At 40.2% G+C, this 23744-nt stretch overlaps 1 protein-coding gene across 1 annotated transcript in view; it reads left to right on the top strand.

Moving 5' to 3' along the window:
* ADAMTS6 (ADAM metallopeptidase with thrombospondin type 1 motif 6) overlaps nt 1-23744 on the top strand; it is a gene marked incomplete at both ends in the record, with an annotated part of 308213 nt that overhangs the window by 26818 nt on the left and 257651 nt on the right. The gene's annotated exons all lie outside the window — the stretch shown is intronic.

Raw genomic sequence — 23744 nt, 5'->3', positions numbered from 1 at the left:
ATTTCCATGTCTGGCTTTGTTTTAGTTTTTTAATACTCTAATTATGATTGGTTAGAAACATGATGCTGCCGGGTGTGGTGGCGCACGCTTGTAATCCCCGCTCTTGGGAGGCGGAAACAGGAGGATTGCGCAGGTTCGAAGTCAGCCATGTTGGCTTAAGAGAACCTGTTTCCAAATAAAAATATAAAAATGGGTCGGGGAGTGTAGCCCGGAGGTAGAAGGGCTTCCAGGAACCCCAGTACCACAAAAAAAGAAAAAAAAAAAAAAAAAAAGAAACATGATGCTGACAAAATTTTAAGATAAGTTGTCCTTTTAATCTCTTACCAGCATTTAAGAACAAAAGACAAAGTAATAATAGCAAATGATAAGCAAAATAAAAACATTACTCAGTCTTAGCTGAGTGGAATGGCGTTTGTCACTTTGATTATATCTTTTAATTTTCAAGGCAGTTTGTAACAGGTACATCATCTGTGGTGCGCTCATTGATTCTCTCCATTAAGTTCAATGTTGGCAATACAGAATATATGGAATCAGAATCTTGAGACCCACAAAGATAATATAAATTTGCCTTTTAGAAATTTTTTGTCAACTGAATTATAGAGTTAATGTTTCTGAGTTTATTTATTTATTTTTAGTTATTCTTCTATTTGTCATCATAAGGCAGAACATTTTGTTTATGACATGCTTGTTGAATAGAACTGTCTTGTATGGTTCTGTGTTCCTCTATTTGACATATTTGTCTAATTAATTCTGCAATTCCATAGAGTATTGTGATCTGGAATGTTCTCAAATATTCTTAAGTAATTAAAAGTATACCAGGAATTGTGTGAATGTAGAAACATCTGTGAAAAAAAACTAATTTGAATAGTGTCAAAATTACTAGAGGAAAATGTTGAACATATACAGTTAAAATAATCATGGATATTTACAGGGCCTCTTTATATTGTAAAGCAAGTCTCCCCGAATGCAACTTCACATTTTTATTATTGTATCTATCTTAGATTTTTACCTTTTGCATTAAATGACTAAGGGTTCACCTTTATAAGTTTTTATAAGCTAGAGCAGTTAGTGTCTTTTTCTTTACACTGATAACATTTAGGGTCCAGTTTGTTACACTGAATCGGCCCAGATATTTTTCTGATTTTCTACAGAGCTCTCTTTGCTTCTGTAAACTACTTCGAGTGGCTTTTTGATCTCTGGCATTTGAAGATAAAAATTTCTCCTTAATATTTTTCTAATAGACTAGTACTAGGAATGATGTCAGGATTTAATAGGGTAGTTCGGAGTTCCAACTGCATGTCATTTTGATTCGCTAATGTAATAGAGATTAGAAAATGCCTCTTTGGGGCAATATAAAGTGTTTTAAAAATAGTTATTAGTTCTCAAAGTGACTTCTAGCCTATTTAATAGTTTATAATTATCTTTAAATTACCAGGGTCATAGAATGACTAATCAAAATAAGTTGACTATCATCTTTATTATTTGGACATAGTTATTTTTCAGTTGGGAAAGAGAGTTATCAGTGCTAGATTCTCCCTTATATAAATTTTTAGTTTTGAAATTGAACATGTTTAAATTATGAGTTCTACTTTTAATCAAAACAATTTTGGGAATTCCACAGATGATTCCATATTAATGCTGAAATTGCTTTATATGACCCACTTATTAACACATTCAGGGTTGTAACCAACCTTACTGTTTATAGGTAAGATCATTATTTATGTTTGCTTGAAGTGTCAGTCCCTAGGGAGAACAATGTATTGTATAGGATATATATATGGAGTTATATTGAGAATTCCAGAAAGAAACTGATAATGCTTATATTTACAAGGCAAAATTTTGTTCCAGGAAATTAAATGCTATTTCCCTTTAGCAAATGATATCTTATTGGTTATTTTATTGATTTAAATTTGAAATTATACTCTGCAAAGTCAACAGATCACTATGAATAGACAAAAAAGAAGAGAAATTTAAAGTAACAAACAAAACACATTAAAATGATATATAAAATGGGCATCATGACTCATGCTTATAATTCCAATACTTGAGAGGCTGAAATAGGAGGATTGAAGGTTCAATATCAGCCTCAGCAATTTAGTGAGACTATCAGCAACATAATAAGACCACGTTTCAAAATAAAAAATAAAATAGAGCTAGGATATAGTTGATTCAATCCCACGTACAATGCACAAGAAAATTATATATGCATACATATTTTTATTTATATGTACATATATATATTTGTTTTTATGTTTATTCATCTATTTTATATCGTTAGGCTATTTATTTGAAGGTTTTCTGTTTTTCTTATGTGGGCACTCAGTGCTATAAATTTTCCTCTTAATACTGCCTTCAAACTGTCCCAGAGGTTTTGATATGTTGTATCTTTATTTTCATTTGTTCCTAGAAATTTCTTGATTTTACCTCTTACAATTTCTATGACCCATTCTTCATTGAGAAGTGTGGTGTTCAGTCTCCACATGTTTATGTTGTTTCTCTGGGTCTTCTTATAGTTGATTTCTAGTTTCATTCCATTATGGTCTGAAATCACACAGGGAAGTATGTAACATTTTTTAAATTTGCTAGTGCTCATTTTGTGTCTCAGGATGTGATCTATTTTGGAGAAGGTTCCATGAGCAGCTGAGAAAAATGTAAACTCTGCTGTAGTTGGGTGAAATATTCTATATGTGTCCAACAGGTCCATTTGGTTAATGGTGTTCTTTAGTTCTGAGGCATCTTTACTGACCCTTTGTCTGGAAGAACGGTCTAGTATTGTGAGAGGTGTGTTGAAGTCTCCCAGTATTATTGTGTTGGGATTTATGTGTGACTTCATGTCACAAAGAGTTTGATTTATGAAAGTAGCTGGCCCTGTTTGGGGCATAGATGTTGATTATTGTTATTTCCTCTTGCTGGATTATTCCTTTTACCAGTAAAATGTGATCTTCTTTGTCTCTTCTAATAAGTTTGGGTTTGAAGTCTAACTTGTCTGATATCATAGTTGCTATTCCTGCTTGTCTTCAAGTACCATTAGCATGGATTACCTTGCTCCAGCCCTTTACCTTGAGTTTGTTCCTATCTTTACTTGTGAGGTGTGTTTCTTGTAAGCAGCAGATGGTTGGATTCTGGCTTTTAATCCATTTTGCCACTTTATGTCTTTTTATTGGGGAGTTGAGGCCGTTTACATTCAGTGTGATTATAGAGAGATGATTTTTAATTCCCAACATGTTAAGATCTTATTTCTGTTTGAGATAATGTTTATTCTTCTTTGGTTAGTTGTCTGCTGGATGGGAATTCTTGTTTCTTTGGTTCTGGCGTGTATTACCCATTTCCTCTTTGCAGTTAATCTCCTTGAGTATTTTCTCTAGTGCTGGTTTTGAAGACATAAATTCCTTCAGTTTCTGTTTGTCGTGGAAGCTTCTTATTTCCCCATCTAATTTTTTTTTAATTTTATTTTATTGGTGCACTGTATTCATACATCATAGTGGGATACAAACTTTTGTAGACATACATGCACACATCGCCCAGTCAGCCCCCACCCGATCCCCACCCCATTCTCTCCCCATCCCTCCTTCCCATGCTTGGCTTAGTGGTTGACATCTAGTATTATAGCAATTTATCCAAAATTAAAAATGATAATCTCACATAACAGTTTCATTTGTCTGATACCAAGTGTTTGATGATTTAAAGATAGCATTTCAATATTTCTTTTTGCTTGCTTTCTTACTAGAGCATATTTTTTTCTGTTTTTTTAGGTGAAACTATCATATATTTATATATTTATTTTTCAGAAAAAAATCTATCCTAATATGGAATATGAATTCTAGATACCCAAAACGATCTTGAAAAAGACAAAGCTAGCAGATATATATTTTCTGATTTCAAACCATATAAAGCTACAATAATTGAAACAGTGTAGTACTGTTCTAAAGGCAGATATATAGACCATTGGAGTTAAATACAAGCCTAGAGCTAAATTCTTCCCTATATTGTCAAGTTATTTTTGACAAGGTTTCCACGAACATTTGGTGGTGGAAATAATAATCTTTTAACTAAATATTGTTGAAAAATAATAATTACATGGAAAAGAATAAAATTGGACCTTTACCTAATCCCATATACAAGTATTAACTCAAAATAGATAAAAGACCTAAATATAAATCTTAAGACTATAAACTTTTAGGAGAAAATCTGGGTCATAAAACCTCACAACATTGAAATTGGCAGTGATTTCTTGGATATGATTTCAATGGCACAGGCAACAGAAGAATATACAAACTCCCTAAAAAATAAAAGAAAATATTGTATATCCAAAGACAATGTAAACAGAGTTAAAAGTTACTAATAGAATTGGATAAAATATTTCAAAATGCTATATCTGAAGGTATATTAATGTTCCAACTAGAAATCCTAAAAATTAACAACAATAAAGGCAAACAATACAACTTAGAGATAGGTAAAAGACTAACATAAATAATGAATCTCCACAGATAACCAATCTTAGTTGTCTGTTGGATGGAAACTCTTGTTTCTCTGGTTCTGGTGAGTGTTACCTATTTCTTCTTTGTAGTTAATCTCTTTGAGTATTTTCTCTAGCGCCGGTTTTGAAGACATAAATTCCTTCAGTTTCTGTTTGTCATGGAAGCTTCTTATTTCTCCATCTAATTTGATAGAAAGTTTTGCTGGGTAGGAAATTTTTGGCTGGAAGTTGTTTTCTTTCAGAGTTTGGAATATGTTACTCCAAGCCCTTCTGGCTCTCATGACTTGGTTTGGGAAGTCTGGAGTGATTCTAATTGGTTTGCCTCTGAATGTCAGTTGGCCCTTTGTTTTTGTTGCCTTTAAGATTCTCTGCTTGGCTTCCACATTGGTCATTTTGACAATTATATGGCGTGGGGATCCTCTTCTCCGATCCTGTCTAAAGGGAGTTCTATAAGTTTCCTGGATCTGTGTATCAACCTCTTGCTCTATATTTGGAAAATTTTCTGCTATTACTTCCTTGAAGAGAATGTTGATCCCTTTGGTATCACTTTCTTTTCCCTCCTCTATTCCAATTATTCTTAGGTTAGCTCTCTTAAGATGGGCCCATATTTCTTCAATGTCAGATTCCTGCTGTTGGATATCTTTTTCTAGATTAGAAACTATGCATTCATTTTTGGATTGCTCATCTTCTAAGAGCGAGATTCTGTTCTCCATGTGGTCTAATCGGTTGTTTGTGCTTTGAATTGAGGCCTTTACTTCATTAATTGCATCCTTTATCTCTTTTTGGCTCTCTCTGAGTTCTTTTCGAAGCACCTCTATTATTTCTACAGTTATTTTCCTGATTTGATCTTCTAGAAATCTCTGATTTTCTGTTTTATCAGGTTCTGATGTTGTGGGGTTGTGCACATTCATTACTCCAGTGTTATTCCTCTTTCCCATGATTTCGGAGGTTTGTGCCTTCTCTGGGTTCTTCCCTTGGGTCACTATGGCTTCACTTAAGGTGCTCTGGATCTCGAGTCTGTATTCTCTCAGACCCCACTACTCCTTTACTGGGTTGTATCACAGAGTCTCCGACCCAGGGAGTCGATAGAGGCTGCTTTAAACTATGGGGGGGTGCCAGGTTGCACGTTCTCCTATGGTGTGATATCTCTGCCACCACCACTCCCTCACTGGGTCAAGTCCCAGGAGGCCCAATACTGCGATTTCTCCTATGTGGCCCGCAATTTGACTCACTGTTCTTGAGTACGCAGATGTAGCTGTACTGGACTCGGTGAATTCACTGCTGCTGCCGCCGCCGGTGGCAATATGGCGCCTCTGCCACGCCCTTGGCCATGAGGCTGGCGTAATTTTTTCTTCTCTGGTTTTGATTTCCACTCTGAATCCCTGCAGCGTGTGCTGAGCTCAGCCACTGGGAGCTTTAAATGCTGTCTGCGCCGAAAGATCCCGCCTGGCTGTTCCACAGCAGCTCACCTGGCTTGCTGTAGCCGTCCGTTGAGTTCGCCGCTGCCGCCGGCAGTATGGCGCTGCTGCCGCATCCTCGGGCTCGTGTGTCTCCTCTGTGGCCCTGAGCTCTGTTCTCAGTCCGCTTTCTCTCTGGAGCCTGGTGGTTTTTTTTGTTTTTCTGGTGATGGTGTTTTCTGGCTATGAAAGGCGCTCTTTTTGTGGTAATGGAGATTGGTTGTTAGCGGGACTCTTAAGCCCCGCTTTTCTCGGTCGCCATCTTCCCGGAAGTCCATCTAATTTGATAGATAGTTTTGCTGGGTAGGAAATTTTTGGCTGGAAGTTGTTTTCTTTCAGAGTTTGGAATATGTTACTCCAAGCCCTTCTAGCTTTCATGACTTGGTTTGGGAAGTTTGGAGCGATTCTAATTGGTTTGCCTCAGAATGTCACGTGGACTTTTGTTTTTGTTGCCTTTAAGATTTTCTCCTTGGCTTCCACATTAGTCATTTTGACAGTTATGTGGTGTGGGGATGATCTTCTCTGATCCTGTCTAAAGGGAGTTCTATAAGTTTCCTGGACCTGTTGAAGGGTCCGAGAATCACTCATCAACCCAAATAACGAAGAACTCACAAGAGATGTAAAATGCAAGAGAGGTTTATTGTGCTGCAGCTCTGTCCCGGCAAGCCAGGGGTTGAGACCAAGACACTAAATGGTTGAGGTTTCGACCCAGAGCTCACTCCAAAGTCTGACTTTATAGCCCCAGGAGGGAGTGGTTACACACGTCAGGGCCCACCAATAGTCCGAGCCTGCCAACCTTAGAATACAACCAATCAGATACAAGGACAAACAAGTACAAGCAATAATTTTAAAACATGCATCCACACACATCAGAGCCTGCTAAAGACTGCTTATCTCCCTTATGGTATGTGTTCATTCCCTAGGGCTGCCTTTCCCACCCACCTTGGCTGGGCCAGGCGTATCTCTGCGCTGAGGAATCTGCCTGGAGGGCAGATTAGCATGGCCTTGTTCCCCAGGCCGGAGGGGGAGGGCTGACCTGGCTCAGAGATATGCTGGGGGGGTGGGGTGCTTCTTCCAGCCTGCTTTCCAGCACCCCTACACTGTGTATTGACCTCTTGCTCTATGTTTGGAAATTTTTCTGCTATTACTTCCTTGAAGAGATTATTGATCCCTTTGGTTTCACCTTTTTTCCCTCCTCTATTCCAATTATTCTTAGGGTAGCTCTCTTAAAAGGGGCCCATATTTCTTCAATGTCAGATTCCTGCTGTCGGATTTTTTTTTCTATATTAGAAACTATGCGTTCATTTTTGGAGTGATCACCTTCAAGAAGCGAGATTCTATTCTCCATGTGGTCTAATCGGTTTTTTATACTTTGAATTGAGGCCTTTATTTCAATGATTGCATCCTTTATCTCTTTTTGACTCTCTCTGAATTATTTTTGAAAGTCCTCTATTATTTCTACAGTTATTTTCCTGATTTGATCTTCTAGAGATTTCTGTATTTCTGTGTTATCAGGTTCTGATGTTGTGGGGTTGTGGGCATTCACTGCTCCATTGTTATTTCTCTTTCCCATGATTTTGGAAGTTTGTGCCTTCTCTGGGTTCTTCCCTGAGTCACTACGAGTTCATTTAAGATGCTCTGGATCTCGAGTCTGTGGTATCTCAGTCACCACTACTTCTTTACTGGGTTGTATCGCAAAGTCTCAGACCCAGGGAGTCAATCGAAGCTGCTTAGACCGTGGGGGGTGCCAGGTTGGGCGTTCTCCAGCGGGGAGTTGTGACTATGGTGTGATATCTCTGCCACTGCTACTCCCCCACTGGGTTTGACTGCTAAAGTCTCCAACCCAGGGATACTATCTGCGCCAAGTCCCTGGGAGTGCAGTACTATGATTTCTCCCCTAGGGGCCGCAATTTGACTCACGGTTGTTGAGTGCGCTGATGGAGCTGTAGTGGACTTGGTGAATTCGCAGCTGCTGCCGCTGGCAATATGGCACCACTGCCATGCCCTCGGCTGTGAGGCTGGCATATTTCTTCTCTGGTATTGAGCTCTGCTCTGAGTCCCTGCCAGGTGTGCTGAGCCCGGCCCTTGGGAGTTTTAGATGTTCCCTTCCCCCAAAAAACTGCTGACTGCCACCCGGCTGTTCAGCAACTGTTCATGTTGGCTCACTGTCCACCCCTCCTCTCTGAAGTCTGGTGGCTGGTTGAGTGCATTGGTCTTGAGCCGTCCGGTGAACTCACCGCTGCCGCCAGCAGTAAGGTGCTGCTACTGCATCCTCAGCCATGAGGTTGGCGTAGTTCTTCTCTGGCTTTGAGCTCTGCTGAGTCCCTGCAGGGTGTGCTGAACCCGGCCCTTGGGAGCTTTAGACGCTCCTTGTGCCAAAAAAACTGCTGATTGCCGCCTGGCTGTTCATCAGCTGCTCATCTCGGCTCGCTGTCCACCCCTCCTCTCTGGTGCCTGATGGCTGGTTGAATGCATTGGTCTGAAGCCGTCTGGTGAATTCGTTGCTGCTGCCAGCAGTAAGGCACTGCTGCCGCATCCTCTGCCATGAGGTTGGTGTCGTTCTTCTCTGGTTTTGAGCTCCGCTGAGTTCCTGTGGGGTGTGCTTAGCTCACTGTCCACCCCTCCTCTCTGGCTCCTGGTGGCTGGTTGAGTGCGTTGGTCTGAAGCCATCCGGTGAATTCACTGCTGCTGCCGGCAGTAAGGCGTTGCTGCTACGTCCTAGGCCATGAGGCCGGCGTACCTCCTCTCTGGATTTGAGCTCCGTTCTGAGTCTCCCTCCTCTCTGGAGCCTGGTGCTGCAAGGGAAGATATAGCCCAGCCCGCGCCGTTCCGCATCACGGTTCCGGCTGCTCCAGCCACTGCACGCCGCAGTTCCGGCCGCTCTGAGCTGCGGCTCTGGCCGCTCTGTGCCGCGGCGGCTGCAACACTGCGGGCTGGTTTCTTGCTGGTGTCTCATTTTTCCAGCCCTCTTTTTCTCTGTCCCTTGTATTTACAGTTTTTATTTCTTTGCTGATGGTGTTTTCTGGCTCTGAAAGGCGCTGGTTTTGTGGTAATAGAGATTGATTGTTAGCGGGACTTGTAAGTGCCGCTTTTCTCCGTTGCCATCTTCCCAGAAGTCCTCAGTGTTGAGTTTCTTGAGTTCTCTGTATATTCTAGTTATTAGTCCTCTATCTGAGGAGTAGGTGGCAAAAATCTTCCCCCATTCTGTTGGCTCTCAGTTAAGGTTCTTGACAGTTTCCTTTGCTGAACAGAACTTCTCTTCAATATAGTACTTGAGATCCTAGCCAGAGCAATTAGGCAAGAAAAGGATATCAAAGAAGAACAAATAAAAAAAGAAGAATTCAAACTTTCACTGTTTGCAGATGACATGATACCATACCTAGAAGACCCAAAAAACTCAACCAAAAGACTTATAGAACTGATCAACAAATTCAGCCACGTGTCTGGATACAAAATAAATCTTTAAAAATCAGAAGCTTTTTTTGTACACCAACCATAAATTCACTGAAAAAGAAATTCAGAAAACACTTCTCAGGATTTACCACACAAAAATAAAATACTTAGGAATAAACTTAACCAAGGAAATAAAAGACCTCTACAAAGAAAATGATAAAATATTGAAAAAAGAAATTGAGGAAGATCTTAGAAGATGGAAAGATTTTCCATGTTTATGGATTGGCAGAATAAATATCATCAAAATGGCCATACTTCCAAAAGTGATCTACAGATTCAATGCAATACCCATTAAATTATCAAGATCATTCCTCACAGACATAGAAGAATCAGTCCTTAAATTCGTTTGGAACAACAAAAAACCCAGAATAGCCAAAGTAGTTCTGAGCAACAAAAACCATGCAGGAGGAATCACAATACCTGTCTTTAAACTATACTACAAAACCATTGTAATAAAAACAGCATGGCACTGGCACAAAAACAGATATATAGATCAATGGAGCAGAATAGAAGACTCAGAAACAAATCCACACACTTATACCCAATTGATATTTGACAAAGGGGCCATAAACATACAGTGGAAGAAAGATAGTCTGTTCAACAAATGATGTTGGCAGAACTGGTTAACCATATGCAGAAAAATGGAAATAAAACCTCCTTTCTCACCCTGCACAAGAGTCAATTCAAGATGGATCAAACACTTGGAAATTAGACCAGACACCTTGAGGCTCCTTAAAGAGGGCATAGGTCCAACACTGCAACACATAGGCACAGATAAACACTTTCTCAACAAGACCCCAAAGGCACAAGAAACAAAAAGGCAAATCAATATGTGTGATTGAATAACTTTTAATTTTTGTCATTTTTATAAATTATTTATTTTTATTTATTTTAATTTTTTAATTTTTATTTTTTAAATATTTTTAAATATTTTTTTTGTGGTACTGGAGGTGGAACTCAGGGGCTTTTCTACCTCCGGGCTATACTCACAGACCTATTTTATACTTTATTTGGAAACAAGGTCTCACTAAATTGCTGAGAGCCTCAGTAGCTGAGGCTGATTTTGAACCTATGCAATCCTCCTGTCTCAGCCTCCCAAGAGCTGGGATTACAAGTGTGCGCCACCATGTCCAGCTAAATTATTTATTTTTAGATTGACAAATAAAAAGTTATGTGTATAAACAATGTGCATAACATTATTTATATATATAGTGAGATATCTAAGTCAAATGTTAGCTTGACATGTATTGTCACACTTCATTAAATTTTGTATTGACAAACTGAAAATTAATAACTACTTAGGAATAAAACCCTGCAACTTGACATGGTCAGGAATTCCGGAAAACATATTACATAAGAAAAATGCTTGGGAGGAGGGCCAAGATGGCGGCAGTGGCAGTGGCCAGTATGGGGAGAGGCAGGTATATTCATTTTAATCCATCATGAACTTTTGAGGAAATCGCCCCGAAAGTAGACTGCACCTGCCCAACATGCTCAGGAACTCTGGACAACATACTATGTAAGAAAAATGTTTGGGGAGCCTCAGATGGAGCCCCGCATATTCGGGTTGGCCGGTGCCACACATCCTGGGAGCCAAGGGCGCTAGTGGTTGCCACATTCCTATGTGCAGCGCCGGGGCTGGGTGTGCTCAGAGCAGCTGAACCTGTTCTCCAAGGGGGCTGAAGCTGTGGGCCTCCACTCTTGGCAGTGAGATAAAACACATTGCTACTAAGTTTTTGGGTGTTGAGGTCTGCTCAAACCGCCTGACAGAACTTCCGATGAATCAGCTACATGTAGCGTCTAGCACAGGTCTGCACAACCACCTGAACTTCCAATGAATGAATCGGCAAAAATGTAGCGCCAAACGGATATGGAGGGTGTAACTACTCTCCTTGACCCCGCTAGCCCAATTTGGTAATGTTGAGCCTTATTAGCTCAAATAATGCTTACGTGCTCGTGAACCCCTCCTGCATTGGATAATGATTGGCTGCAAATTATGTGCTTTGCACATGCAAGGGTGACCTTTAGCTTGATAGGTTAGAATAGTTTCCTGTTGGAAATCCCCCTTGTGGTTTTTTGTTTTAAATTGGGTTGCCTGAGAGAAATAAACGAGATCCTGCTTGACTCGACTCCCGGCTGGTGTGTTTCTGTTCCGGCCGTCGGCACTCATTTTCCTGCTAATCCCCACCGCAGATGGGGTGGACCCGTCACTTGGGCCCCCAACTTCTGCAAAAGACATGTCCTGTTTTCTTTTATTAAAAAATATTAAAGAGGAGGCAGATGGTAGGGGCTGTGGCTACAGCAGAGACCACAGCTGAAACGGTGATGGTTAGCAGTGGCCAAATAGGACATGCATCTGTCTGAAAAACCCTGGACAATAGATTTTGATTTAATAGCTGATTGGGACAACACACAGAAACATTTCTAGTCATGACTTCCTATATGAAATATAGGAAAGAGAGTGGAAAATGGAGGAATTAGAGGCAAGACTGCAATGTGGCGCCCGCCACTACAAGAAAAGTGATTTTTGGAGGGATATCCCAGAAGAGATCATAAAACAGACTGCTCCTGCCACACATGCACAGAAATACTTAACAACAACACACTCTAGGAGAGACCAAGAAGGCGGTGGTGGCCAGTATTCAGGAGAGGCAGACAGATCCAGCCAAATCCATCTTGAATTTTTGAAGAAATCTCCCCAAAAGTAGACTGTTCCTTCCCCACATGCTCAGGAACTCTCATTAACATACTATGTAAGAAAAAGTTTCGCGGAGATGGAACAAGATGTCAGGAGCAGCGGCGGCCAGTATTCAGGAGAGACAGTCAGAGCCAATCCAATTCACCTTGAATTTTTGAAGAAATCTCCCCTAAAGTAGACTGCCCCTTCGCACATGCACAGGAATTCTGGACAACATACTACATAAGAAAAATGTCTGGGGCAAGTTGGAGGGAGCTCTGCCATATTGCTAGGCCGGCTTGCTGCGCCGGGCAGCCTGGGAGACCTCAGTTCATGGCCACCATGGTCCTCTGTGCTGCACTGGGGGCAAGGTGTGCTTGGAGCAGTGGATCCTGCTCTCCATGATGAGGCTATGAACCTCCACTTTCAAGTGGGGAGATAAAATCCATTGCTGCTAGGGAATTGGGCTCTCAGCTTTTGCAAATGACACATGCTGTTTTCTCTTACTAACATATGTACTAGGGAAAAATGAGAACCTCTGTAAATGTCCTGCCCATAGTGACAGGGCCCAGAGCCTGCTGTGGGGCAAGGCTGGGTCTGGAGCCAGTGAGGCCGGGCCCGAGCCTCCCGCACGGCGAGACTGGGTCTGCTGCTTCACCTAAACTCTCAGCAGATTTCCAGAACCAAGTGACCTCTTAAAAAATATTGGTTGTGAGTGGATCATCCTGTCAAAGTTACTCACCTTCTGGCTTTCAGGTTTTCAGTAAGTGGGAGTAAGTGTGGAGAAATAGAAGCTCTAATACATTGTTGGTGGGATTGCAAATTGGTGTAACCACTTTGGAGAACAGTATAGAAGATCCTCAGAAGAAGGAAAACGAACTTACCATATGATCCAGCAGTAGCACCTCTGGGTGTCTACCAAAAAGAATGAAAACCAAAATACCAAACGAATGCATGAACAACCATGTTCATAGCTGCACAGTTCACCATTGCCAAACTGTGGAACCAGCCAAGATGTCCTTCAATGGATGAGTGGATTTCAAAACTATGGGATATGTATGCAATGGAATTTTGCCCAGCCATAAGGGAGAACAAAATTTTGGCATTTACAGTGAAATGTCACACACACAAAAAAGAAATCAGATGCTTTTCAAAAAACCCCCCAAACCCCTGCAACTTAAGATAGTATTTGTTATACTTATTTACACATGAAATCAGGAAATATCTACCCCAAATTAAAAGTCAAGTCGGTTTCTAAATTTATTCTGTGGCAAGATATTTAAGAAATCCAAATATAATCTCAAATTCAGTAGGAATCTAGTGACATAGGACATACTAAAATTAATGATTAACAATTACCATGAACAGACTAATGCATACCTTTCTTGCCTTTTTCTCTCTAAACTATTTGAAACATGTTTTTCCATTTTAAGTTACTAACAGATAATAGTTTATATATTTACAATAGGAATTACAGCCTAGGTTCTCTTTTGGTAACAACTTTATGGAGATAGAATGTACAGATCATGAACTTAATCCATTTATAGCGCAAGTCAAGACTTTCAGTATATTCGCAGGTTGTGTAACCACCATTGTAATTGACCTTAGAATATCCTTTTTCTCCCAAAAGAAGTGACCCCACATTCTCCTCATTCCCAGTCCCACTGTTGTTCCAGCCCGGGCAACTTGTAATCTAACTTCCTGTCCATATAGGTTTACCTGTTATGAACCCTTCATATAAATGGAATCATACAATGTGTGGGTTCTTTTTGTGATTTGCCTCTTGTATTTAGCAAAATATTTTCAAGATTCATCCATGCTGTGGTATGTGTTAGTACTGCATTCCTCTTATTAGCTTAAATTCTCAAAAGTTCAAGGTACTTAACTTTTAAGAATGCCTTTGTTTAGAGGCTATTTTTCATTTACTATATCTTATATTTTTCATTAGTGAAAAGCATAGAACTTGTAAATACATCTTAAGTTATACATGCAAAAATTGCACACCAAGTCAAATAATTTAGTCTTTAATTAAAATAGGCATATTTATCTTCTTAAGGGGTCATGACTGTTTAATTTGGTGTTTCTGGATTATAAAAGAATTATAATTTCCAAAGTCAGTCAACAAATGCTTTCACAAAGGAGTTCAAAATTATCTATAAAAATGGTTTCTTGCAGGAACTTGTCCTGTAATGTACGGATTTAAACAACAGTTTTTTATTTTTAAAAGAATGTATCTATCAGGATTATATATGGACTTTATTTTTTTTTTTTTTTTTTTTTTTTTAATTTTTTTTTTAATTTATTTTTATTGGTGCAATGTATTCATACATCATAGTGGTATAAAGAAAATACTTTTGTAGACATACATGCACATCTTGCCCAGTTAGCCCCTACCACGATCCCCACCCCATTCCCTCCCCATCCCTCCTTCCCGCGCTTGGCTTACTGGTTGACATCTAGTATTATAGCAATTTATACAATATTAACATTGATAATCTCACATAACAGTTTCATTTGTCTGGTACCAAACTTTTGATGACTTAAAGATAACATTTCAATATTTCTTTTTGCTTTCTTTCTTACCAGAGAATATTTTTTTCTTTTTTTTTTTTAGGTGAAACTATCATACATTTATTTATTTATTTTTCAGAAAAAATCTATCCTGATATGGAATATGGACTCTAGATACCCAAAACAGTCTCAAAGGAGAACAAAGCTAGAAGATGTATATTTTCTGATTTCAAACCATATAAAGCTACAATAATTGAAACAGTGTAGTACTGTTCTAAAGGGAGATATATAAACCATTGGAGCTAAATAAAAGCCTAGAGATAAATTCTTCCATACATTGTCAAGTTATTTTTGACAAGGTTTCCATGAACTTTTGGTGGAGGAAATACTAGTCTTTTAACTAAATATTGTTGAAAAATAATAATAAATGAAAAAGAATAAAATTGGACCCTTACCTAACACATATACAAATATTAACTCAAAATAGATAAAATACCTAAATATAAATCTTAATACTATAAGCTTTTAGAAGAAAATCTGGGTCATAAAACCTTACAACATTGAAATTGGAAGTGATTTCTTGGATATGATTTCAATGGCACAGGCAACAAAAGAGTAAATAAACTCCCTAAAAAATAAAAAAAAATATTGTATATCCAAAGACAATGTAAACAGAGTTAAAAGTTACTGATCCTCTTCCAAGAGTTCCTCCTATGACCCATTTCTCCCTAACTCTCACATATTAGGGAAAGCATCTGATTTCTTATTTTTTGTGCCTGACTAATCTCACTTAGCATAATGTCCTCCAGTTCCATCCATTTCCCTGAAAATGATGTAATTGAGTTTTTTTTGATGGCTGAGTAAAATTCCATTGTGTACATATCCCACAGTTTTGTAATCCATTCATCTGTTGATGGACATCTTGGCTGGTTCCATAGTTTGGCTATGGTGAATTGTGCAGCTATGAACATAGATACACATGCATTAGTTTGGTAGTTTGGTTTCTTTTCTTTTGGGTAGATACCCAACAGTGGTATTGCTGGATCAAATGGAAGATTTGTTCCCATTCTTCTGAGGATTCTCCATACTGTTTTCCAAAGTGGTTGCACTAATTTGCAGTCCCACCAACAATGTCTTAGAGTTCCCACTTCTCCACATCCTCGCCAGCATCTGTTGTTGTTTGTGTTTTGAATGATGGCCATTCTAGTTGGAGTTAGGTGAAATCTCAGGGTAGTTTTGATTTGCATCTCTCTGATTGCCAGTGATGTTGAGCATTTTTTCATGCATTTATTGGCCATTTGAATTTCTTCTTTTGTGAAGTGTCTATTTAGTTCATTTGCCCATTTTGTTATTGGATGCTTTGTTTTCTTAGTGTTGAGTTTCTTGAGTTCTCTGTATATTCTAGATATTAGTCCTCTATCAGTGGTGTAGGTGGCAAAAATCTTCTCCCATTCTGTTGGCTCTCGATTGAGGTTCTTGATAGTTTCCTTTGCTGAACAGAAGCTCTTCAGTTTCATGCAATCCCATGTATTGATTCTCCTTTTAATTTGTTGTGCCTTTGGGGTCTTGTTGAGGAAATGTTTGTCTGTGCCTATGTGTTGTAGTGTTGGACCTATGCCCTCTTCAAGGAGCTTCAAGGTCTCTGGTTTAATTTCCAAGTCTTTGATCCATCGTGAGTTGACTTTTGTACAGGGTGAAAAAGTGGGATTAACATCCAATTTTCTGCATATGGTTAACCAGTTTTGCCAACACCATTTGTTGAAGAGGCTATCTTTTTTCCAGTGTATGTTTTTGGCCCCTTTGTCAAAAATCAATTGGCTGAAAGTGTGTGGACTTGTTTCTGGGTCTTCTATTCTGCTCCATTGGTCTATATATCTGTTCTTTTGCCAGTACCATGCTGTTTTTATTACAATGGCTTTGTAGTATAGTTTAAAGTCAGGTATTGTGATTCCTCCTGCGTGGTTTTTGTTGCTGAGAACTACCTTGGCTATTCTGGGCTTTTTGTTATTCCAGATAAATTTAAGGACTGATTTTTCTATGTCTATGAGGAATGATCTTGGTAGTTTAATGGGCATTGCATTAAATCTGTAGATCACTTTTGGGAGGATGGCCATTTTAATGATATTAATTCTGCCAATCCATGAACATGGAAGGTCTTTCCATCTTCTAAGATCTTCTTCGATTTCTTTTTTCAGTGTTTTATAATTTTCTTTGTAGAGATCTTTTACTTCCTTGGTCAAGTTTATTCCTAGGTATTTTATTTTTTTGTGGGAGATCCTGAGTGGAAGTGTTTTCTGAATTTCTTTTTCAGTGGATTTATGGTTGGTGTACAGGAAAGCTTCTGATTTTTTAAGATTGATTTTGTATCCAGATACCTTGCTGAATTTGTTGATCAGTTCTATAAGCCTTTTGGTTGAGTTTGTTGGGTTTTCTAAATATAGTATCATGTCATCTGCAAATAGTGAAAGCTTAAGTTCTTCTTTTCCTATTTGTACTCCTTTGATTTCCTTTTCTTGCCTTATTGCTCTGGCTAGAGTCTCTAGTACTATATTGAAGAGAAGTGGTGATAGTGGACATCCTTGTCTCGTTCCAGTTTTTAGGGGAAATTCTTGAAGTTTTTCCCCATTTAATATGATGTTGGCAGTGGGCTTATTGTAGATTGCCTTAATAATGTTGAGATATGTTCCTTCTATTCCAATTCTCTGCAGTGTTTTTATCATAAATGGATGTTGAATTTTATCAAATGCTTTTTCAGCATCTATTGAGATGATCATGTGGTTTTTGTCTTTGATTCTGTTTATATGATGAATTACATGGATTGTTTTTCGTATATTGAACCAGCCTTGCATCCCTGGGATGAACCCTACCTGGTCATGGTGAATGATTTTCTTGATGTGGTTTTGAATGCGTGTTGCTAGTATTTTGTTTAATAGTTTTGCATCCAAGTTCATCAGAGATATAGGCCTGTAGTTTTCCTTCCTTGAACTGTCTTTATTCGGTTTGGGTATTAGTGTGATGTTGGCTTCATAGAATGTATTTGGGAGAGTCCCGGTTTTTTCTATTTCCTGAAATAGTTTGAGTAGTATTGGGATTAGTTCTCCTATAAAGGTTTTATAGAATTCACTTGGGAAACCATCTGGTCCTGGACTTTTCTTTGATGGTAAGCTCTTTATTGCTATTTCAATCTCTTTGATTGTTATTGGTTGGTTTAAGTGTTCTATATCTTCTTGACTCAGTTTAGGAAGGTTGTATTTATCTAGGAAGTTGTCGATTTCCTCCAGATTTTCCATTTTGTTGGAGTATAGTTTTTCAAAGTAGTTTCTGATAATCCTCTGGATTTCTATGCTGTCAGTAGTAATGTCTCCTTTTTCATCCCTTATCTTCATAATTTGGGTTGATTCTCTCTTTTTTTTAGTTAGGTTGGCTAGTGGTTTATCAATCTTGTTAATTTTTTCAAGAAACCAGCTTTTGGTTTTGTTGATTTTCTGTATTGTTTTTTTATTCTCTATTTCATTAATTTCTGCTCTAATTTTAATAATTTCCCGTCTTCTGCTGGCTTTGGGGTTCAATTGTTCCTGCTTTTCAAGGGCTTTGAGGTGTGTCATAAGGCTATTTATTTGAAGATTTTCTGTTTTTCTTATGTGAGCACTCAGTGCTATAAATCTTCCTCTTAATACTGCCTTCAAAGTGTCCCAGAGGTTTTGATATGTTGTTTCTTTATTTTCATTTGTTTCTAGAAATTTCTTGATTTCACCTCTTACATCTTCTATGACCCATTCTTCATTCAGAAGTGTGGTGTTCATTCTCCACATGTTTATGTTGTTTCTCTGGGTCTTCTTATAGTTGATTTCTAGTTTCATTCCATTATGGTCTGAAATGACACAGGGAAGTATGTAACATTTTTTAAATTTGCTAGTGCTCATTTTGTGTCCCAGGATGTGATCTATTTTGGAGAAGGTTCCATGAGCAGCTGAGAAAAATGTAAACTCTGCTGTAGTTGGGTGAAATATTCTATATGTGTCCAAAAGGTCCATTTGGTTAATGGTGTTCTTTAGTTCTGAGACATCTTTACTGACCCTTTGTCTGGAAGATCGGTCTAGTATTGTGAGAGGTGTGTTGAAGTCTCCCAGTATTATTGTGTTGGGATTTATGTGTGGCTTCATGTCACAAAGAGTTTGATTTATGAAAGTAGCTGCCCCTACGTTTGGGGCATAGATGTTGATTATTGTTATTTCCTCTTGCTGGACTATTCCTTTTACCAGTAAAATGTGACCTTCTTTGTCTCTTCTAATAAGTTTGGGTTTGAAGTCTAACTTGTCTGATATCATAGTTGCTACTCCTGCTTGTCTTCGAGTACCATTAGCATGGATTACCTTGCTCCAGCCCTTTACCTTGAGTTTGTTCCTTTCTTTACTTGTGAGGTGTGTTTCTTGTAAGCAGCAGATGGATGGATTCTGGCTTTTAATCCATTTTGCCACTTTATGTCTTTTTATTGGGGAGTTGAGGCCGTTTACATTTAGTGTGATTATAGAGAGATAATTTTTAATTCCCAACATGTTAAGATCCTATTTCTGTTTGAGATACTGTTTATTCTTCTTTGCTTAGTTGTCTGCTGGATGGGAATTCTTGTTTCTTTGGTTCTGGCGTGAATTACCCATTTCCTCTTTGCAGTTAATCTCCTTGAGTATTTTCTCTAGCGCTGGTTTTGAAGACATAAATTCCTTCAGTTGCTGTTTGTCATGGAAGCTTCTTATTTCCCCATCTAATTTGATGGATAGTTTTGCTGGGTAGGAAATTTTTGGCTGGAAGTTGTTTTCTTTCAGAGTTTGGAATATGTTACTCCAAGCCCTTCTGGCTTTCATAACTTGGTTTGGGAAGTCTGGAGTGATTCTAATTGGTTTGCCTCTGTATGTCACATGGCCTTTTGTTTTTGTTGCCTTTAAGATTCTCTCCTTGGCTTCCACATTAGTCATTTTGACAATTATGTGGCGTGGGGATCCTCTTCTCTGATCCTGTCTAAAGGGAGTTCTATAAGTTTCCTGGACCTGTGTATCGACCTCTTGCTCTATGTTTGGAAAATTTTCTGCTATTACTTCCTTGAAGAGATTGTTGATCCCTTTGGTTTCACCTTCTTTTCCCTCCTCTATTCCAATTATTCTTAGGTTAGCTCTCTTGAAATGGGCCCATATTTCTTCAATGTCAGATTCCTGCTGTCGGGTTTTTTTTTCTAAATTAGAAACTATGCGTTCATTTTTAGAATGATCATCTTCAAGAAGCGAGATTCTATTCTCCATGTGGTCTAATCTGTTGTTTATACTTTGAATTGAGGCCTTTACTTCATTAATTGCATCCTTTATCTCTTTTTGACTCTCTCTAAATTCTTTTCGAAAGTCCTCTATTATTTCTAAAGTTATTTTCCTAATTTGATCTTCTAGAGATCTTTGGGTTTCTGTGTTATCAGATTCTGATGTTGTGGTGTTGTTGGCATTCACTGCTCCATTGTTATTTCTCTTTCCCATGATTTTGGAAGTTTGTGCCTTCTCTGGGTTCTTCCCTGAGTCACTACGAGTTCACTTAAGATGCTCTGGATCTCTAGTCTATGGTATCTCAGTCACCACTACTCCTTTACTGTGTTGTATCACAAAGTCTCAGACCCAGGGAGTCAATCAAGGCTGCTTAGACTGTGGGGGGTGCCAAGTTGGGCGTTCTCCAGTGGGGAGTTGTGACTATGGTATGATATCTCTGCCACTGCCACTCCCCCACTGGGCTGCACTGCTAAAATCTCCGACCCAGGGAGACTATCTGCGCAAGACCCTGGGAGTGCAGTACTGGGATTTCTCCCCTAGGGGGCGCAATTTGACTCACGGTTGTTGAGTGCGCTGATGGAGCTGTAGTGAACTCGGTGGATTCGCTGCTGCCGCCACTGGCAATATGGCACCACTGCCTCGCCCTCGGCCGTGATGCGGCGTATTTCTTCTCTGGTTTTGAACTCTGCTCTGAGTCCTTGCCAGTTGTGCTGCGCCCAGCCCTTGGGAGCTTTAGATGTTCCCTGCACCAACAAAACTGCTGACTGCCGCTCAGCTGATCAGCACCTGCTCACCTCGGTTTGCTGTCCACCCCTCCTCTCAGGCGCCTGGTGGCTGGTTGAGTGGGTTGGTCTAGGGCCGTCCGGTGAACTCGCCGCTGCCGCCAGCAGTAAGACGCTGCTTCTGCATCCTAGGCCGCGAGGCCAGAGTACCTCCTCTCTGGATTTGAGCTCTGTTTTGAGTCTCCCTCCTCTCTGGAGCCTGGTGTTGCTAGGGGAGATGTAGGCCGCGCCGCTCCGGCCGCTCTGCGCCGCGGCTCTGGCTGCTCCGCACCACGGTTCTGGCCGCTCCGGCTGCTCCAGCCGCTCTGCACCGCGGCTCTGGCTGCTCTGCACCGTGGGTCTGGCCACTCCGGCCGCTCCGGCCGTTCCGCGACACGGCTCTGGCTGCTCCGGCTGTTCTGGCCGCTCCGCTCCGGCTGCTCTGGCCGCTCCGCTCAGCTGTTCTGGCCACTCTGCTCCGGCTGCTCCGGCCGCTCCACTCCGCGGCTCCGGCCACTCCGCGCCGCCGCTCCAGCCAATCCGCGCTGCAGCTCTGACTGCTCCGGCTGTTCTGGCCGCTCCGCTCGGCTGTTCTGGCCGCTCTGCTCAGCTGCTCGGAACCGCGACTCCAGCTGCTCTGTACCGCGGGTCTGGCCACTCTGGCCGCTCCGGCTGTTCCGCGCTGCGGCTCTGGCTGCTCCGGCTGCTCAGGCCACTCCGCTCCGCGGCTCCCCCCAATCCGCGCTGCGGCTCTGGCCGCTCCGGCTGCTCCGGCCGCTCCACGCCGCGCGGGCGCGGCACTTCGGGCTGGTTTTTTTCCGGTGTCTTGTTTTTCCAGCCCTTTTTCTCTGTCCCTTGTATTTACCGTTTTTATTTCTTTGCTGTGGTGTTTTCTGGCTCTGAAAGGCGCTGGTTTTGAGGTAGTAGAGTTGGATTGTTAGCGGGACTTGTAAGTGCCGCTTTCCTCCGTCCTATATGGACTTTATGATTATATATTAAAAGAGATAGGAGAAAGGGAGAGTATATGTGATACATTAATATTTATTTTGTATTTATGTATGAAGTTTTTAATCCTTAAAGAAATGTCAGTGAAGTATTTTCTGACCTATTACTAAGCTTTTAAGAATATGTTAGCTTAACTGTTACTGCCAAAAATAAAAAAAAGAATATATTAGGGTTATAGTTAGCATAGAAAGTATGAATTCATATTGTGAGCAAGTTTTTAGTATTTGGGCATTGTGAAGCATTTATTATTCTCTAAACACTGTTTCCATCATTGCTACATTTCCACTGCCCATACTCTTTCTCTTCCTTCTTCAGTTTTTCTTCCATTTGTTCCTCCTTGTTGGCTCCTTACTGAAGAACTGTGTGCATGTATGTTTTTAACAAATGGAACCTTACTATGATGCATAATTGCACTGCACCAATTTTTTTAAAGTGTTCATCTAGATTCAATATCCATTCCAGTATAGGACTCTGAGAAATGAGTGACTGTAATTTCTTGTGTAAATTGAGGCACTTTTAAGAGTGAAGTGGGTGCCTTCCACACTTAGGCCTGGAGAACAGGTGCAAACTAGGACCTGGCAAAACAGAATTATGGTTTTATGGTTATCTCAGTCATAACTTATGTTCTTGAAATGTCAACTAAAAATGGAAATAAGATCCTACTTTTCCCTTGTACCTGAGGTTGACTAAATCTATGCAATTTAGTGAATTATTTTTGTAAACATCTTGACTAAAAAACTGCTTCATTTGTAGCAGTTGTCTTTAAGTAACTAAAGAAGGAATAATGTAACAAACAATGTAATTTACATGAATAATAATAAAGCTAATGCAATTCACATTAATAATGTAAATGTGAGAAATAGTGACCTTAGTACTTACATTGATTTCATGGCTTCATTGATGTATGTGTATAGTATAAGCAAGTGTTATATGTGCCAGATACTTAAGTGTTTTACAGATGATCATATGGTAGGTTCATTCCCATTCTTCTGAGGATCCTCCATACTGTTTTCCAAAGTGGTTGCGCTAAAGTCAATCCTTCCAGCAATGTATTAGAGTTCCTTCTTCTCCACACCCTTGCCAGCATTTTTTGTTGTGTTTTATTATTTATTTATTTATTTATTTATTTATTTATTTATTTATTGGTGGTACTAAGGGTGGAACCCAGGGGCTTTCTAACTCGGGGCTATACTCCCAGACCTTTTTTGTACTTTATTTGGAAACAGGGTCTCACTAAGTAGCTGAGGCTGGCTTTGAACCTGTGGGATTGTCCTGTTTCAGCCTCCCAAGCGTGGGGATTATAAGTGTGTGCCACCATACCTGGTCTGGTGTCTCTCTCTGTCTGCAGGTGCTGAGTGCTACTGGTGCCTCTCCTGCAGCAAGCCTAGGTCTCAGAACTCTCCACAGGGCCTGTCCCCAAGTCTCTCTCTGTCTATGTAGGTGGCTGGTATTACTGGGGCCAGATCCAGTTTAAGTGTGCTTTCCCACGCTATCCACAGACCCTGCGTCTGCATCTCTCTTCACCTATGCAGGTGGTGGGTGCTGCTGGGACCAGATCCAGTGTATATGTAGAGGTCTGAAGTTCTCCACAGATAGGGCTGGGTTTGTCTGACTTCTCCCTGGTCATCATGATTGAGTGGTCTGTGGCGATCTCTGGAGGCCCTATTAGGGTGCTGTTCTCTGCAGACTATAAGACTCTTTGCCAGTTGGCCATGGGGCCATCTGCTAATCTGTTCCTCTTCTGTGTTGGACAGCAGACTCCACCTCCACCAAGGTGAACCACAAAGTCAGAGTATATTGTGAGTCTATTTCGAATCCCTGTGACTGAACTGGGTTGATTTCTGTGGGGGTGGCTAGTTCACTTACAGTATATATATATATATATATATATATATATATATATATATATATATATATATATATATATATATATTCAGTACTGGGGATAGAACCCAGGGGCCAGAGGCATTCTACCTCCGAGCTACACCCCGGTCCTATTTTTTAGTATACTGTGGTACTGGGGTTCCTGGAAGCCCTTCTACTTCCGGGCTACACTCCCAGACCTATTTTATACTTTATTTTTGGAAATAGGGTCTC

This window comes from Muscardinus avellanarius (genome assembly GCF_963383645.1).
Source record: "Muscardinus avellanarius genome assembly, chromosome: 1".
NCBI classification, from domain to species: domain Eukaryota; kingdom Metazoa; phylum Chordata; class Mammalia; order Rodentia; family Gliridae; genus Muscardinus; species Muscardinus avellanarius.
The sequence above is the reverse complement of the archived record's forward strand: the minus strand, read 5'-3'. Positions and strand labels throughout refer to the sequence as shown.